A 12,505-nucleotide genomic window follows, 5' to 3' on the forward strand; every position below is an offset into this window, starting at 1 on the left:
ACGTTGATCGCCACAGCTAAATGTGTCCACTTTAAGAGCTGCAACACTATACAAATATACAACATGCGGTCTCAAAAGCAAGCTCACCAGGAGAGAATGTTGATGTGAACATTTGAGGTTGAAGGTGGAAATGCTGACTAAATTAAAGGGCTAATTAAAACTGCAAGCAGCACTGAGCCGGGATGTTTTGGGTGATCTCAGTGTCTGTTACTTTTTGAAACAGTGGTTCCCTAACTTTTGGTGTCAGCTTTAATATATTTGTTTATTTATTTTGGAAAAAGTTGTGAGTAGTGACCATGTTAAATTATAATATTCTTTAAATCCACCAATTATAAAGATAAGTATGATGAGGACCAGGATTAAAGAAGATCTAAGGCAGTGGCTACTGCTTTGAAAAACATATTTTCTGAGTGTCCAAATTGTTTGCTTCCACTTTGTAACATCATTTTCTTCCTTTAATTGCCTATGCCTCAAAAGTATAGAAAATGGCTGTTCTCAACAACATTTGAATCCAAATGAACATGCACTTCTACTAAAATAATACAGAAACTACAACAAACGAAAATATTTTAAAGTGAGCAATGTAAGCAAATGTGAGCCTTTCTGCTTGGACCCCTAATTAATCATCTTAATCACATCACTATGTCACGATGTACCTCACATTAATGGCACTTCATCAAACTCACCCATAGAGGTAATACGTTTCTAGATAGCATAGCCACAACCATTTCCAATCCGAAAATATGCATATCCTCAAGTTAATCACGAACTGTTCTTAATGTGACCTTACATAGACCTGTACAGGTGGAAACAGAATGATGAAGAAAAAAGGTCTGAAGAGTTTGGATAGAGAAGAAAAAGTGAACGAGTGAAAGACAGAACCCTGGGTGTTGTGAAACCAGGGAACGAGGGGGTGAGAAATAGAGAAATAGAGCGCAAAAAAAGCTGTAAAGAAATAAATAACGTTTGATATAAAGAGAGGCAAGCAGCTGCTTAGAGGGAGCACTCAATAGGGAAATCACCACTTTTAATTTCATCTCCTCTAGTTAAACACATGGGCCTGAACTCGCTCTCCCTTTCTCGCTCTTTTCTCTCCCTGCTGCTTGGCTCATGTTTGTCTCCATCTTCTCCGGGACTCTGGCAAATAGGCAATCTTGCAGCAACCATACAAGCTCTCTCTCTCACACACACACCCATAAAAGGATCTTTCAGAGTTTGCTCACGGTCAAAAACAGGCTTTAAAGCAACACGCAATAACAGCCTGCAGATGTCTGCTCCTCCGATCAATCAACCGAAGAATTGAGTTGACAACAGGTAAGATTTGGATTCTTGCATGGGCATTGTAACGTACAGAACACAGTGTATCTTTTGTTTCTCAGTGGAATAATGACAGCATGAGACATCGCAGATGGGAAGTAAAGGAAAAGAACGAGGCTGTGCGCTGTACTGAGCCACTGTGGACCTCACCGTGATTTAGCCCCCTCATTTGCATAGGTTAATTTCAAACAGCACCTCAAATTAGACTTGAAAGGATAATGACTTAATCCCCCCCTTTCCCAATCACACGTCACTGTCTTTTTTTTGGTTCCAGGTTATGTAAATGCTCCTTCCCCGATCTCCTCTGCCATGTGTTATCGGCAGGGCATAGAACACTTGTTGTTGTTTTTTCTCCTTTCCTTCTTTTAGTCTTTCCCCTTTCTCTCTCTCTATCTCTTCCTTTTTTCTCCTCGGAAATATTAGATAGATAAATAGATAGATACTTTTTTTATATTGATCTGGAGTTCATTTCATTCACTCCCACTCATGCCCCTTCCCATTGGTCGGAGGTTAAGAAAACAGTTTCCAGAACGCAGGTCATTTCTAGGATAGCAGCCGCTATGTAATATCACTTGCAGGGACTCCTTACTTCATTCCGATTCAGTTATGCAAATTATTTGTTCACATTCGTAGAAGTCACTGCGTTGTGGCTTGGTCAGGGTGTGATATGATCAGTTTTCTTCTCAAAACTGTTCAGACAACAATTAGGGAACATTCTCACGTCTGCCATGCCGAAAAGATTTAAGAGATTCTTGGTTGAAATCTGATTGATCTGATTTGTTATTCTGAATAGTAAATACATTAAACAAATACAGACCTATAAATACTGAACACTGTAGCCTACTGCACACTTTCTCCAGCTTCAGGTAAACGTCCATGAGAAACTGATTAATTTGTTTGTCGGGACATGATAGCAGGATAGCATTGTGTTTTTGGGGGGGGGAAATCATTTTTCCATCAATGTCTATTACAATCTTTTTTTAAACATATCGTGAATTAACCTGTTGTTCTACTTTTATTGTGGAGGAAGTGCAGGAAAAGGTTGACTCCTTGAAAAAACATTCCTCCCTGTCGTCATTGATCCAGGGGAGATGTTTTCAGGCGTGCATTCCACACACATATCCATGCGACCTTGTTGGAGATGTGCACCGGACAGAGATTCTACAGGTATGTGTCTTATCGTGCCGGTTGATGACCCCTGTTTCTCCTCAAACCATCTGGGGGCACCACTGCACAGGCTTTCAAACCCCTCGCTTTGTACTTCAGAACCACACGCCTCTGGTGGTGCTCAGCTGTGTGTGTCGGAAAGGAGAGAGCGAGGAGAGGAAAATCAATGAGGAAGACCAAAAATAAGATGATCAACAGTATAGCTGGATTCTGTGCTACAGGGCACACTTCATAGATGTACAGAAAGGTGAAACTTTTGCTCACATTGCCTTTTGTTCTGTCCTTTATGTTTCAAATATAAATACTACATATGTGCTGTAAGTGTCTGCAGTTACGATAGCAAGATTGGTTAAGGGTGTAGACCAGGAAACAAGAACATTCAGCAAACCCCCCCACACGTTAACAATTCTTCGCCATCGACGAAGAGGTTTGAACTCCACATCTGTTGTGTTGTCATCTGATTTAGAGTGCAAACTGCACATGTAAACAGACCCGGAGCAGATAAGAAGGAAGGGGACCTCCCACACAGCACAGGAAGAGTAGCTATCTGTTGGCTCCAACTCGGTATTGCGCTCAGACAAACACGACACGCAGATGCCTGGGAGAACACTATGCTTTTACAAAGCAGATTTCACTTACCACCTCGGCTGGCTTCATATCCCCTGCCCCGCCACACCTGCCCCCCTCCTCCACCCCCCACCCCACCAGCTCACACCCACCAAAAACAGCCCAGACACAAACCCAAATACACACAAGCACTAAGAGGGATGACCCTTACACAAAGCAAATTCCTGCAAAGTCTAAATGCTGACAAAATACATGCGAATCTCTGATTAAATATAATTTTTCTTACACAGTGTAACATTTAACTTGTTTGTCTCAATCATTTGTTTTGGCCATTTCTCTCTCTCAGCTTTGCCAATCGAACGCATCATTTTCATTACACCCACTTCCTGGGTGGCAAACATCCACTCCCAGAATGCATTGTGAGTTAACTAGTATTTAGCGCAGTGGGGTGCCATGATTTCCAGATGTAGCCTGTGACCTGCAATCAGACTTCTGGTCCCTCTTAGACCAAGGAGATGGTGGCACATAATAATCTCCTCATGACCACAGTAAGTTGAATTCCTCAATAACCATATATATTTTCTGTGCAACTGGGTACACTTTATTGAAATACAGAAGGTGAATATAACACAGCCCACATGTTAGACAAGGATTGGTGATTGGTCCCTTGTACCAACATCCAGTCCACAAGTGATTAGAGGGAACATATTCTAGAAAGTTGTGGACAGGATTTGGGAGGAATTCCTGATAAGAACCAGATCATTTACATCTATACAGGTCCTCACCTTTTTTAGTGATCTTCTCTCTCCCACAGTTCCTTCTGCTCTTCCACTCTTGGTCCCTCTCTCATTTATTTCTCTCTCTGTCTTCCTCCCTTTGTTTTCCCCCTATGCAACACTTTGCTATTGACCCTAATAAATCCCTGACTAATTCATAAGATTATAAGATGTTTGTTCTTGCTTTCGCGTGTATGGATTTTACGTCAAGCCTTAGCTTTCACATCAGTCACCTGCTCTCCAGCCCTGCACACATGCCACTCCGTCTCTCCCAGCATCCCGCCCCTATCCTGAAACACTGACCTACACACTCCCACATTAGCATGGGCTAAACAGTGATTTTCGCTGACAACACACGCACACACTTAGAAGCGAGGGAGGAAGAGAGCGGGGGGGAGGATAAGAGGAAAGGTTTCTCTGAAAGGTTTTAGAGAGGGAGTATGGCAACTGGAGAGAAAGAGAGAGGAGAACACACTGAAACAGCGATCGATACGCATGCTAATTTACATGCAAATGGCATCTTCAGATGTCTTGGTACGGAAGAGGCCTGGGGAACAGCGGAAGAGTCAGGTGGCTGAGTGGTGAGGGAATCGGGCTAGTAATCCAAAGGTTGCCAGTTCGATTCCCGGTCATGCCAACTGACGTTGTGTCCTTGGGCAAGGCACTTCACCCTACTTGCCTCGGGGGAATGTCCCTGTACTTACTGTAAGTCGCTCTGGATAAGAGCGTCTGCTAAATGACTAAATGTAAATGTAAGAGTCACCTGAGCGAAAGACTGCAGCAACAACAAAAAGCGAGAGAAAAAACAAGCGGGATGACCACCAGGGTAATTAGCGAAAGGCGCCCTTCTCTGTACATCAAAGGGAGTCTCTGCCTTGTGTGAATGACGCACCAGGCCCCCCCCCCCCCACCCCACCCCACACCCCCACTGGGTCCTTGGAGGTAAACAGACAAATTAAACCCAGACAACACACAAAGCTCAACTTTAAAATCCCCCTTCATAATGAATGGAAAGCCTCTCGGCAGGCCATTTTACGAGGTGTGAACCCATGGAAATGAGAAAGTAACAACCGAGGCGAACAACGAACTCATAACGACGAGAAAAACACACAGCCATTGAAGTGGCGGGTTTTTGAGTAAGCAAGAGCCTAGATAACAGTCTTGTCGCTTGGAGTATTTACAAAGGTGACCAGAGTTGGTTCACTGGCTTTGATAGGAAGTTCCTATTTTGTACTTTTTGGAGGACAAGTTTCATATCCATAACCCCAGGATACAGCAGCAGCACCAAAGGAGCGCTTCTGATAAGAGACTTCAATTGACATTGAATGTCGTCAGTGTCATTGTTGACGCCGACCTGCTCTTCATCAAGGAGAGTGACATGACATCCATTTTTTCCTCAGAAGATATAATTTGACGACTTGAGAAAAAGAGAGAGATCTTTGTAGAGGCACTCGATGTGAAATGGCGAGGTTAATCTGGTGGAAAATGTTTCCTTGAAGAACAGCATAAGAGCTGTGTTTATTCCGACTGTAGATCCAAGGTAGACATTTTGTCTGTCTCATTTGAGGTGAAGAGAACAGAAAGGGGTTTTCCTCTGGGGTCAACACTTCCGTGGAAACCTGCAGTTTGAAATCACCTCATTGACAAAATGAAGAAATTGCTGGCTTCAATGGGATTGTTTACCACGGTAATATACTTACCGTCTAGAATTCTAGTCACAATGTGAAACTCTGCCCTGTTTCGTTTCTCTGCAACAAGTAACATCACATATTTAGGTTCCTCTTAACACCAGTTCCCATAGCACTTCGCTCCACACCCACCCTGACACTTGTCCTTGTCAGCACACCCGTTTAAGCCCCGGCAGTCTAAAGACAAGTTTACCCGTGTGTCAAGGTTCTCTGTGGGCCACAGGGGGCCCTAGCCCGCCACCCTATCTCCATAAATTACCTGGATGATGGCGCACGTAAGCATACTCGTTAAAATTGCAAATGAAATAAATGGAGGGATGGGCTGGTGTGGTGGAAAGGAGGGGATGGAGGGATGGGGGCAGGGGGGGGGATGGAGGGATGGGGGCAGGGGGGATGGGAGGAGGGGGTTGCTACCAATACACCCTTGTGGATCTGTCCAGGGGATTGGGATCAGATACTCGATTTGAGCGCAGCCACGCTACATCAAAGACATTCAAATTAAGTAGTCTTCTATCGCAAATTAAGCTCCAAGGGCATGTGTGTGCTAGAGAGACAGGGGGGGGGGGGAAGAAACAGAGAAAAGAGGAAGAAAGCTAAAAGGGGGATGGGGAGGGGGGGGAGGGGGTTAGAAATGCAGCAGGTTGAGGGCATAGGTGCACAGAAGAACAGGAGTTGTTTGGATGGCAGACACCGAAACCATAGGTACCAACCCCTTCAGGAACGCTCTCCTGTCTGATCCGACAGTTATCTGCCTAAATGTCGTCCCTGTCACACTGTTTCTGTTATTGTCACGCTTATGATAGCAATCCTGAGAATTTGCATGTCAAATAATTACATTTCTTACCAGTGTGGAGGTAAACGGTATGGTGATGGTATAGTATCTTCAGTTCACTTCTTTAGTTGATCGAGTGTGAATCCTGCTAAGTGTGCTACTACATGGGGAAGACTGAGGTCTTATAGACATGCATGTTCTGGACCAAACAGGAAGTGGATCTTTCCAAACAGGAAGTTGCTTTAAAGATATTGTTAAACACATTGTTAAAGTTGATTGGAGGGCTTTTCATTTTTTTTATTTAATGGATTTCTAACATAAATATTTGTGCATAAGCATCAAAGCCAAAACCAAAACATTTGAACAGAGATTAATAGTGGGCTCCATGGAGTGTTTCATTGTGTCATCATAATGGAGGTTTTACACAAATCCCCAAGGTTTTATTTTGAAGGTAGGTATGGTACAGTGCTAAGGTATCGTAGGCTTTTGCTGAGTCGTTGGGCCTAAGCGCCTTCTTCATCTCAATGTTCAAAGCAAAACGTCAACTAAATAGGCCAACGCAATCAGACAACGAAAGAGAAGCTCAAGGAATGTTTTTTAGTATGTTTATTTTCTCTCCCTCCAAATGCAAAGGGATAGATAAAAGTCCCGGGTTTCCTCTGACTGGCAACCAACCTTGCTAATGCGTGCTAATCCCACCACAAATGTGTAAGAGGGCCTCAGTCACTACATGTGACTTCCCACTGGTCAGAAACTTCCTGCTGCATATCTACACATTACAGTACTGTCACACCACCTTCAAAACACCACCACTATCTTATTTCACCAGAGACAATCACAGTCCCTCTATCGCCACTCACCAAAAAGTCCTCCATATAAGTCTGACGGGGTTTGAAGAATTCAAGGTACTCAAGGAAGGCTTCCTTCACGTGGACCTGAAGATAAGACGAACAAGGAATTCATCTTATGATAATTTACACAGAACCGATTTACCTGCATGCATGTCGTAGTGCGATTAGCAAAAGGGATTTATTTTTTTGTGTTCGCCAGGACTGGAATTAATACTTAAGTCTTCTCGCTCCCAGAATTAGATCATTTGGGACTGATAAGTACATGGATGTTTCTGTACGATTTCTGTCTCTTTCTCTCTCTCTCTTACTCCACTGGCCCTTGATTTCTTTTCTCTATTATCTCTTTTTTACATTTGTACAGCAAAAGCAACGGGAATTGTCCTCGGCCAGTGTACACTCTGATTGGTAATGAGGTTGGCCGAGGACAATTTCAGTTCTAATCCCATCAAAATCTACTTCAGTAAGCAACATCTCTTCATCAACCCTAACCGTTTCTCAAGCACGCAAATAGGGAAGCACAGATCAGAGGCAGGATTGACATTTGTTGAGGAAGGACCACCTGTTCATGAGGCCCCTGCTATTACTTCCTGAATCGGTTTGTTTAGTCAGAGTTACGTTAGACTGCGGTAGATGTGTGACCCCCCTTCATTGATTGTGTTCCAAACGAGACAGTGTGTTTGAACTCTCCAGCCTGCTCCAGCGTGGGGGTGGAACAAGGGAGGATCGAGGACAGGGAGGAAGAAGGATGAAGGGAGGGTGAAGGAGACAATGGGCCAGAGAGAGCTACGGAAATTGGGTGGCGTGACATAATATGCTTCAGGCCTGGAGTGTGTGGATATGCTGTGTGTGTGTGTATGTGTGTGTGTGTGTGTGTGGTTGTGTGTGTGTATTCTAACTAGTAAGCATAGAACATGTACTAGTGGGTCACATTGTGGGCACAAAAGGACAGTTATCGCCTCTGGTAGAAGAATAACCAATCATTCAAGCACACAGGCTGGACCAACTGAAGTCATAGAAGTTGACAAAAATGAGTTCGGACTACAGACTCTGATAATTATTTCATTTACTCTCAAAGGACTAAGCCAGGGGCAACCACAAAGTGAATAAAACAATAAAGACATTTAAAGTGCCTGTTGAAGCAGTGTCACAATACATTCATGTTCCATGAGTGACTTTGAACAATGTGTTTTTTTGTTTGTGTGTAGCTGCTCCGTGTTTGTGCGTACTGCACTTCACAATTTCACATTTAATTGGTGCCTCTATGCACCCCAATTACACATACACAGGCACACATGCACTCGCACACCAACACCACACATTAAGACACTGATCTGAAACGCGCTGGTTTGGAGGAAGAGAGAAGGGGGGGGGGGAGGTGATAGAGGTGGGATGACTAGGGAAAGAACGAGAGGGGAGAGTTGCTATCTGGGGTGGAACGACAGAATCCGCACTGTGACACCCGGAGAGGCATTGCCATGCTGTGCACGTGCACCAGCACTGGCGCCAGCTAAAAATGGCGTGCCAGAGATATATCAATGTTTAATGTATTGTAAACACAATGTTTTACCACAGCTAAATGCTGCGATGAGTCATCCAAAACTATTAGCACCTAGGAACTGTTCAGTCAGTTTACCCCAGTGTCCCCCTTTCTCTTTTTAGCTTCTGCCTCCCTTTCTCCCTCTCTTTTTCTCCCTCAAATAGCAAAACACTGTTGGTACTGAAGTGACAATAAATCATAGACGCTACTCAATGACTTGAATAGGGCGATTTGAGGGGTGAGGTATGTGGAAGGTCTCATAAACACACATGTAAATACACACACACAATTCTCTGGGACTCGGCGTGTGTGTGTGTGTTAGGGAACCTGCTTGTTCGTGCTGTGTATGTAACCTAAGGGTGAAGCAACCTCTAAAGTTGTATCTGCCGTTTTTGCACAGTCACTGTTTTCTTTTTAATCAAACAAACTCACCCATCGCTTCAAAATGTCTCCTTCATTGCAAGCATCCGTTAAAATCCATTTCTAGAGAACCTCGGCCACAAGCAGTTGATAGTTTAACTTCATCCTAAGACCATCAATAAATAAAATCCAATTTAGGAATGTCTATATACTGTTGGAATGTTGATTATCACCTGTCACAGCGGCACCTTGAGGAGTGGTAATCGATAGCATTGGCTGGATATGAGGAAGCCCGCGAACTCCTCCGTCTGATGTGCAAAACCTCACAGCTCTGAATGTGGCGGATATAAGCTCAACGGGAGAGCGCCCCGCTGAATGTACGTAACACCTCCGTAAACAGATGGTACCGTTGCGGGGGTCTTTACTGCAGCACATCTGGGTCACGTTTGCACACACTCATGCTGGGGTTTAGGACAAAGAGGGGAGGCGGGAAGAGAGCGAACTTAAGGAACTGTCTGCCTATGACCCCTGGTACAACGGAAATAGTTTTATGTAGATTTGTTTGCGGTTTGGGGGGGGGGGAGTTTGCACCTTGCAGCATGTATTAACACTGTGTGTGTTTTTTCTGTGTTTCTTGCACGAGTACGGCAGTGTAAAGTGTTAGCTGAAGCAACCAAGAAAAAAAAAGAAAAAGAAATCCGACAGCTCTTCACAGTCAGTCTTAATTATTGACCTGTGAAAAGTGACGAGAGACCGGGAAGTGATTTCAAGGCATAGCTAACAGCTAGCTGTGGCTCCAACACTGGGGTTGCCTTAGCAGCAGCAGCAGAGCATAATAAGCCCGTGCTGGGGCTCCATGTGCACCCATTTCCACAAAGAACTCTATCAACCCCCTGGCCCTCCACAAAGGTCAACACCACTTTGATGGGGAACTGAAATTCAAGCGGTGTTGGTTTGGAAAAAGGAAAGGATTTGACAAGGCGCTACATTTTCTTCCCCCGTCACTGTTCCTGCTACCGTTCCTGTTCCTTGGAGGATCTAACGATCCGAGAGGCAGGCCTTGATGAGTCACACGCCAGGGCCCATTTAAGCAAATGAAAATCTTTTTTGTCTATCGGAGGATAGTCTCTGGTGGAGGATGAAGTTACTGAGGGAGAGAGATCATGGAGAGAGGAAAGAAAGAGGGATGGCGAAACAGAAAGTTTGATAGAGAAAGGGAGGACGGAAGAGAAAAGGTGTGAGGACTAAAGAGAAAAACACAATAGAATCGTGGCAAGGACAAACACGTATCCACTGGGCTCTCTTTGTGTGTGTGTGTGTGTGTGTGTGTGTGTGTGTGTGGACACCTTCGTAAATACAGTTGATTACATGCTGGCCCATGTGTAGGAAAAGCTAGCAGGGAAGACCATATTACCTTACCAGCTAACCTCAAAGCTGTAGATGTTTTTTTCTTGCCTTCTTTCTGTGTGGTTTGTTTTGTTGGTGTCCCTCTCCAGTTCCTCCTCTTTTTCAATGAGAACAATAGGTTGTGGAGCACATTTTCCTGCTGCATTACTTACAAGCATCATGGCCATATGACATTTAACTGAGCTTGGGATGCAATTTATGGCAACACTGTATTGCATGACTGCCATCTAGTGGTAAAGAAACGGCATAACAGGTGGCAAGAAGGGGGAAAACAAGACATTTTCTTCCAAAAGTCTTCCTTTAAAATGCCTTTTTTTTATCTACACATTTATGCTGATTAGAAAATAATCTAAAAACACCATTTTGAGTCGGAGGCTCGATTTCAACCCTAATTTCAAATTTACACAAATATTGTATGTATTAATATGCACATCATATTTCAATAAAACATTAGGTTCCTGTGGGTTTTTGAGATGAGCTCTCTACTCCCCCCACATCTTCCTGCCGGAATTGAAATCAAAATAATTAGTCTTCACATGTGTGAAATCGGACCCAAGCGCCAGACTACAGAGGGAAAATAGAAGAAAAAGGGAGAAGAAAGGAGGTTAATGTCAGAAAAGAAATTACCGTGCAATTCCCAAAAAGGGGAAGGGTTATGGGGACTGGGTGTGGGAGGGGATGGGATGGTATGGTGGGAGCAGGGAGGCAGACTTTTCGATCCTTCTTCTCTTTTATCTGATGGAGAGACTAAGGCTTGAGCTACTCCTGCAGGCTTGCAGAGAGAGAGAGAGAGAGAGAGAGAGAGAGAGAGAGAGAGAGAGAGAGAGAGAGAGAGAGAGAGAGAGAGAGAGAGAGAGAGAGAGAGAGAGAGAGAGAAAGAGAGAGAGAGAGAGAGGGAGGGACTCTCTCTCCATCGTGCTCTCACGTTCACTCCTGCTCTCGACATCTTTGCTCTCTCCCTCTCTTTCCATCTCTCGCCGTCTCCACTGATATATATCTCTCTCTCTGGCTTGCTGGCTTTCGCCCCGTCTCTCCTCGTCGCTCTCCCTCCCTCCCTCCCTTGTCTGCTCTCCTTGCATCTGTTGTTCTCTATCTCTCACTGTTCCCTTTTCATTCATCTCCCCTCCCTCCCTCTCCCCTCCCTCTTCCTCCCCACTCTCTCTTCGCTCTACCCCTCTCCTCTTCCTCTCTCTTTCTCCCTCTCTCCCTCTATCCGCCTGCGGGACTATCCAGTAGATTAAGTTCAGCACGGCAGCAGTAGTGGCGGTGTTGCTGAATCAGCCATATTCTTCCAAATGACCCAAATCCTCAGCTCCGGAGAAACCTCATCCGCACACTGATTGCATTTTCTATCTCTGGTTCCCCTCTCTCTTTCTCCCTTTCTCTGTCTGGCACACACACACAGTCACACACACACACACACACACAGACACAAGTACACACTCTATTGATCTCTGAGGGTCTGTTTCTCTCCACTATACGCTTTTCCGTTCTCATCTTTTCCTCCCAATACCTGCGTGACCATATCTCCCTCTTTCTTGCATAAGACCTTGCCTCTTCTGTTTTGCTTTTGGCCATGCTTGATGATTTTCTAGGATATTTGTCACAATGTTTTTTTTTTTTTATCTGAGAGAGATGTCGGCAATATTTATTGTCTCACAAGCCTTGCACTGTAACCTGAAAACTATTTGGAAAGTCTACATGTGTGCTGAACAGAGCCGTTGTCTGCTCTCATGTCCACAATGCATTTACATTTAGTCATTTAGCAGACGCTCTTATCCAGAGCGATTTACAGTAAGTACAGGGACATACCCCCCGAGGCAAGTAGGGTGAAGTGCCTTGCCCAAGGACACAACGTCATTTTTTCACTGCCAGGGAATCGAACCAGCAACCTTCTGATTACTAGCCCGATTCCCTAACCGCTCAGCCACCTAACTCCCTAAACAATACAAAGTTTTCCCCCCTCCATTCTTTATATGGATCCAAAATGCAACCCCCCATCTGACAGTGTGTTGGATTTCCCCGAACCAGTGCCCCTGGTCATCCTTTCATCCAATCAACTC

This window comes from Osmerus mordax, chromosome 23 (assembly GCF_038355195.1).
Source record: "Osmerus mordax isolate fOsmMor3 chromosome 23, fOsmMor3.pri, whole genome shotgun sequence".
Lineage (NCBI taxonomy): Eukaryota > Metazoa > Chordata > Actinopteri > Osmeriformes > Osmeridae > Osmerus > Osmerus mordax.